Raw genomic sequence first — 8,005 nt, 5'->3', positions numbered from 1 at the left:
TTCATAATGAATCTTGAAACTGGCCGTTAAAAACTGTTTAATTTAAATGTAAATTTCGTAACACTATGTATTTTGAAAATCCTCTGCAATCTTCAATAAATCTTGGAATTGTAATAGATTTAAATCCTGGTATTTTTCTATTTAAGACATGAGAAAACTCATTTCTACAAATACTTGATAAATTAGAAATGTATTTATATAAAAGTAGCTGGTGAAGGGTATTTAAGATTCGGCCCTGCAGAATTTATGGCACTCTAACTTGTTTGATTTTTCGTTTCATTCTTATTTTACTGTTACAACTTACCCTGACTAATATTTCTGTAGAATGAATTTTGCAAATTACAGTTAAAAAATTTGAGCCATTAGTATCATTCCAAATTATACAACCATGATAATTCAACAATTTTGCGAACTGCAGCAAAAATTCACTTTTTTGCATGAAGTTTTTCAATAACTTAGAGTCGGCGTGCCGCAGCAAAAATCTCCCGTAAGAAATAAATGTATTAGTGTTTTGAACGCCACAAAACTTGCTGAGCCCCCAAAATTTTTTCCAATATTGAAAAAATACACGTGTTTGTGTGCTGAACACAGCAAATAAACAATATGTTATATTGCGCCATCTATGATTCATAAACAAGTATGAATGTATAGTCGGGCGTAGTCGACCATATGATACCATACACCAGTCAGTAAGTATGTTAAAAATGGGGATTATTAAAAAAAATAAAGCATTTGGTTTGTTTTTTTAACTTTATTTCGGAATATTTTTATTTTTTTTGGCAAAAAATAGATTTTTTAAGAGGGCTCAAAGGGGAGTAGGGCAAAATATGGCCCCATTCATAAAAAATTTGGTAGGGGGAGTTAAGTCTTCTTCAATATTATTTATGTAGAATTTAAAAGTGTTATTAGTGTTTGTAAGTGAATTTTGGCCTTTAAGTCATTTTCTGAAGGGGAGTTTGTATGGAGGATAGGGGCAAATGACGCCCGATCATTACAAAAATCGGTAGTGTCATTTAAAGTTCTATAAAACTAAGTTTTGTCGAATTTTGTTGACATAATAGATCATTTAAATTAATTATACGCCCTATTTGCGGGGTACGGTTGTATGGGGGCTAGTCGAAATAATAGACCGATTTTAACCATTTTCAATAGGATTAGTCCTTGGGACAAGAGAAGCGTTTGTGCCAAATTTCATCCAATTATCTTGAAAATTGCGGCCTGTACCTTGCGCACAAGGTTTACATGGACAGCCAGCCAGCCAGACGGACGGACATAGCTTAATCAACTCAGAAAATGATTCTAAGCCGATTATTATATTTTAAGGTGGGTATAGGACGAATATTTTTGTATGTTACAAACATCAGCACAAACCCAATATACCCTCTCCACTAAAGTGGTGTAGGGTATAAAAATTAAAAGTACGTTTATCAAAGACACTTTTTATTGCTTTAATATTACACTGAATACTAGATGAAGTCTCTTAACTCATATTTCGAAAGAAATCTGTGCATAAATTGGGAAAATTTTCAATATAAAACTGTTTGTCCTATGTGAAGTCTTCTTTTTAATTGCGCTATAGCGAGTAAAAATTGAGTAATTTTTAAAATACGTATTAAATATATTAGTAAAGTAATATAGGTTTATCCAGTAAAATAGGTCTATGAGTATTGGAGATATGTTCAAAACAAATATCAACAAATAATATATTTTATGGAATTTTTGATTAAGGCATGTCAAATAGTATATTTGCATAAAAATCAAAAAATCCAGAGATATATGCAGTGATGAGTCGCGATATGATAGAAGTATATGAGAACTCCTGTATTTTTTTGGTGTATCACTGTGAAATTATTTACACAAAACCAAAATTAACATTTTCTCAGTATTTTTTTATGTCCTGCTTTTTAAAACCCAGCTTTTTGCAAATCGGAATCTGGTAACCCTACTCTATCCCCTTTTCTAATATCTAATTGCCTTTTTGTTCAAGAAGGCCATATTTTTCCATTTGAAAACAAAAATTTTCGAATTTGTTCTGAAAGGGTATGTATTAGAGTATTCAATTATTCGGGTTTTTGTCTTATTCGGTTTATTCGACAAATAATTATTTGAGGTTTTACGTTAGCCGGTTAATAATCGGATAATTAAAAAATTTATATTAAATATCAATATGTTGAGAACAGTTCAACAGTTGTGCTTGACGATACCTCGTACAAGTAATAATATGTTACGCTTAATTTAAAATGTTTAAATTCGGTAAGTAACTTTAATATTATCTATTACAATTATTCCTTTTTCAAAATCATATTGTGTATAATAGTTTTAAAACTAATTCACATTATTAACTATTAGTTTAACTAGTACAAAGCATTTTAAATAATACATATCGACGATTTCAAATTAGAATATCTCAACGTTTAGAAGTATAAACGGAGAAATAAAAATATGCAAATGTATTTTTTTTAGTGCGTCATATGTTCTCATGGATGACAATCTATAGAAACAAAAAAATTACAGATTCAAGGTCCTAAGTAAATGAAAATCTGTTTTTGTTTATTATCTGGTACTACAAAAAATCTTTACTTAGCAAAATCTTTACTTACCCGGTAAGTAGGCAAGTAATATTGGAGAAAAGTGTAAGTAATTACTCTTTGGGTGAATAACTACTTATTTTTGTTCAACGATGACTAAATAATAACTGGTTACAAATCACATTACCCGAGTTTTCTGGATTAAAAACTAGTTTTACAGTTATATTTTATGTTAGTGTATTTTCTTACTCAATGCCCCATAAGAAAGTAATTTTATCATTCTATCTAAAATGGTTTCCATACAAATGTAAATATCAACATTTCTTGAAAAAATTTCCAAAATCGACTACGGTTAGAAATAATAACTAATTCCGTATAGAACATACGCTATAGACAATTGACTACAAATTCTATTCAAAACAATTAATTTATGTTATTGATAACGACAACTCATTACCAAGTAATGTATGAAATAACTACATTACCTACAATACTCATTACCAAAATTTTAAATATTTTAGTGGGTTTTTGTTTATATTGCAATATTGAATCTGGAAACATATAATGACAGATATACGTGTATTTATTGATATAACAAAAATCTATAAGTCAATTTTTTTATAACTTTTTCGTTCTTAAATTTGTATGAACAAATTCAAATTTCATCGCAGTACTCGTATTTTTAAATAAGGAAAATTCGTATTTTAATAACCAAAACCGTTTCCCGAGAGGAACCTTTTATAGTCATATGTAAAAGGGGACCTTATGTATATCGGGATAAGGTATTTATGAGCTGATCCTGAAACCAATTTATAGAGAGGGTTTGATTAGTAAGAAAAATATATGTGTGGCATTTCATCTCTTTTGAAGAAAAATTAGAAAAGAAAAGCTTCGAAACATCCAAATAAATGATTCTACCTTGTATTGGGATAAATATAATCTAGTCCGTAATTTAATAGGTATACGTCAATAAGTGCTGCTACAAAAATACAAGACAGAATTAAAAAAAAAAAACAAAATATAGAAATAGGTGTTATAATTTTGGAAGATATGTCTAAAACAATTACAAAAATATTATTATGTTTAGTTGTTTTACAACACTTCTTCATTTATTTAATCATATTAACTATAATTACTCTTTTTTAATAAGTTTCAAATTAATTTCTTTAAATTTTCACGTCCACAGAAAAAAAAATTCAGTAATTTTTTTCAATAAAGACGTTAATCAGCATTAAATTTTAATTTAATTATATTTTTAATTAATGTGATTTTTTTAATAGCTTTTTGAATTTTTAAAATTTTTAATATTTTGACATTTGTAAAAATAAAATAAAAAAGAAAAAACAGTTTAAAACTTTTGCATAAAAGAATTTTTTCATTATTTTATAAAAAATTTTGTTATTTCAATTCAAACACAAAATGGACGGGAATTTACTCATCTCTGTTATGTGGACCTAAGTAAAAAAGTTCTCATTCAAAAATATGTGTACGCAATTTAATATAGTGTATTTTAGATATTTTGTGGGATGAGTTGCTATATCTAGGAGTTTTTATAAGTTATGAAGTATATCTGAAAATATCCTGGCGATTGCATACATACATACATACATACATACATACATACATACATACATACATACATACATACATACATACAAACCTACCTACATACATTCATATATACATACATACATACATACATTCATATAAACATACATACATACATACATACATACATACATACATACATACATACATACATACATACATACATACTTTATGTATTTTAATTATGTATAATAATTTATGTATATTCAATAAAAACAATAAATCTTCAATTGGAATAATTATTTTTTAGTCGATATTTAAAATAACAATAATTAGGAATTTAATCGAATTCATTAAAGACGTATTTGAAATATGCCACCAGATCTAATTAAACGAATTAATTACAATAATACTGTTTTAATTAAAATTTTTGCCACGTTTTTCCCAATTAACATTTTAATTTTCAGTTAATCAATAGTATCATTTTGATGATTAGAGAAAAATCAAAACTTTTTTTAATTAAAATGAGCAATTTCATAATTGAAATTCATTTTTATTTTTTTCTGTGTCCCCAGGCAATCTTTAGAAAAACTAAAAATTTTTTCAAAAAATTTATATGAAATAGTTATATTTTAGTTTAACATTTATTAAAAATTTAAATTGTTTGCACTATTTTATGATATTTCAATTAATTAATTGATATTCAATGATCCACCACCATCAGTGGTGATAAAGGGTATATATACCTTTGTCATTCCGTGTGTAACACCAAGAAATATTCATCTGAGACCCAACAAAGTATATATATTCTTGGTCCATATGAAATTCTGAGTCGATTTAGCTATGTCCGTCTGTCTGCCTAAAACACGCTCACGTTAAAACTAAGCCAAGGACATAAATCAAATTCGCCGAAAATATTATCGAAATGTTATCTTAAGCAGTTTGGTATTTAAAATGAGCAAAAGCGGCTCACATCGATCAAAATTTAAAACAACATCGAAAAATTAAGCATTTTTTACACATTCTGATATAATTTTCTCGAAAACTATCCATGATAATTCCATGAAAATCACCATACATTCGTTTCTACACAAGAGCTTAATCCCTGCAGAAAATTGCCAGCACCTATCTGTCCAGATCTTCATATACCTCCAATGCATATTCCCGGAAAATGGATTTTTTGTTAATAACTTCCTTTACAATGCCGACATTTTCACAAATTAAAATCTTATACCAATAGAATTCATTCAGAGAAAAAATTTTCTAGATAGGTTTATAATTTGACATAGCTCCCATACAAAGGTCCCCTCCCGAAAATCACTTAAACGCACATAATTCATTGCCAAATTAAGATATCCATATAAAATTTGGTACAAGTATTTCACATAAAGCAATATTATTTTTTTCTGATCGGTCCCTAATTGGTCGTAGCTCCCATACAAGTTCCCATCCCGAAAATCACTTAAATGCGTATAACTCATTACTTAATTAAGATATCCATATAAAATTTGGTATAAGTATTGCTCATATGCATGTAAATATCACTGTCGGTTCTCGGATCGGTCCATAATTGGTCATAGCTCCCATACAAGCACCCCTTCCGAAAATAACTTAAACTTACTAAATTAAGATATCGATATAAAATTTGGTATAAGTAATGCTCATATGCATACAAACATAGGTCACATATGCACATATTTCATTACTTAATTAAGATATCCATATAAAATTTGGTACAAGTATTGCTCTTATATACAGACTGTCGAGAGTTTTAACGTGAGCACCTGCCGTGTCGGCCTTATCCCACGGTGGTCTTTTTCATCCACAGTTTAGACTTGAGAACGGTCAACCATCGCCCCTTTGTATTCAATGAAAACTCAGGTGGCAATTTTTGCACATTTTCTATGACCGGTCCATGCGCAAGTACTTTGCTGGAGTACTCGAGCTATCTAATCTCTTGCCAAAGTAGTCACATTGAAAGACAACCACACTACAACAACCTAGAGACGTAACCGACCGAAGCACGATCCATCAATAAGCCGTAGACATTGTTCTTACTCACAGTGACACGCTGTGGCAAGTCTGATATGAATAGAGTAAACTCTGAACATATCTGGACAAGGAAGGAAAATTTCCAACGCTTAGTCCCACAGTCACTCCTCTGTGGGGTATCTGTTGATTTTCGACAACAGCATCGAACTTTTCGAACAGCATCGAACTCTTCCCGCGAATTTGGGTTTAAACCACAGCCACTACGTGGATCCCGAAGGAACCTCAACCAACTGACCAGCCAGGACATAGTCCTGCGGGCAACTGGCCACCCGTAGTACCAGATTATGCGGTGCTCTGGTCTGACCTCTGCCAATCTATGCAAGGACTAAGCCAAACAGTAGACTGAAACAACCAATTTTTCAGTCCCGGTCAGACTGGAGGTATTGGGCACCTCTTTATACACCGGGATTGCAATAACACCAAGGCGGAGGTCTCGCCAAGGTAACATGCCCCCGGGGGGCTCTTATATACAGTAATATTACCATGAATTTTGTCGTAGCTTTTATACAAGGTCCCCTGCCGAAAATCACTTAAACGCCATTACTCATTACCAAATTAAGATATCCATATAAAGTTTGGCACAAGTGTTGCTCATATACAGAGAAATAATATTGTAAAATTTTTTTGCCGATCGGTTCATAACTGGTCATAGCTCCCACACAAAGTCTCTTCCAGAAAAACAATTAAAGGCACATAACTCATTACCAAAGAGTGATACCCATTAAATATTTGGCATAAATACTATTTTTGTACACATAGATGTTATTTCAAAATGTTTTCACGATCGGACATTACTTGGTCATAGCTCCCATACAAGGTTCTCTCCCGAAAATCACTTAAACGTTCAAAACTCATTAAAAAATATTGATATCCATACATTTAGCAAAAAACTGATTTTATATACATACATAAATTACACTATACAATTGTTTTACGATCAGTCTATAATTGGTCATAGCTCTCATACTAGGTCCTCTCCAGAAAATCACTTAAATTCACTATATTCATTACCAAATAATGATATATGATATACAGAATTTTGAAATTGTATCTTTATACACATAATTGGATATAGTTCCCATACAAAATCCTTTTACAAAAATCTCTTAAACGCACATTACTTATTACTAAATTAAGCTATTGATACAAAATTTGGCACAAATATTAGTTTTGTATGCAAAAATATTATTTCAAGATTTTTTCACGATCGGTTCATAAATGGGTGCGGTCTGTCCCATAAAAGATTTATTTATTTATTTTTTATTTTATTTATTTTATTTTATTTATTTATTTGTTGTTCCACACACAAGACTTAAGAGTCTTATATTACAGTACAGAACTGATTAAATGTAATACAATCTATATATATATAAAATTCTAACGTTACTGACTGACTGACTGATTGACTGATTCATCATCGCACAGCCTAAACAGTTAAAGCTAAATAGATCCACTAAGACGGGATTTTTGGAAATTCGAATGTTTAGGGGGTAAAAAAGGGCAAAAACGGGTAAAATCGGTAACCTCATATCTCCTAAACTAGAAAAGATACAAAAATAGTTTAAAGCTTATCGTCGTTCATTTAAAAAATAAGGGGACAGGTGTCTGGTACTTTTTCCAATTTCGGCCCCTTTAGGGAATAAACGGGTAAAAACTGTATTTTGGTACTTTCTTTGCACCCCATGTATCTTTTAAACCAGTGAACATTCAAACAATATTTTTGACTCCTTCATAACTTGACGAAAAAATAAAAATATAAATTTAGTACGTTTTGGTTATTCGGATGTTTAAGGGGTGAAAATTGTACCTATTTTTGGTACTTTTTTCATAAAACATTGATTTTGGTTTATTAACTTATACATATAAATACGTAATAA

This window comes from Lucilia cuprina, chromosome 4 (genome assembly GCF_022045245.1).
Source record: "Lucilia cuprina isolate Lc7/37 chromosome 4, ASM2204524v1, whole genome shotgun sequence".
Lineage (NCBI taxonomy): Eukaryota > Metazoa > Arthropoda > Insecta > Diptera > Calliphoridae > Lucilia > Lucilia cuprina.
This window is presented reverse-complemented; position numbering follows the sequence as displayed.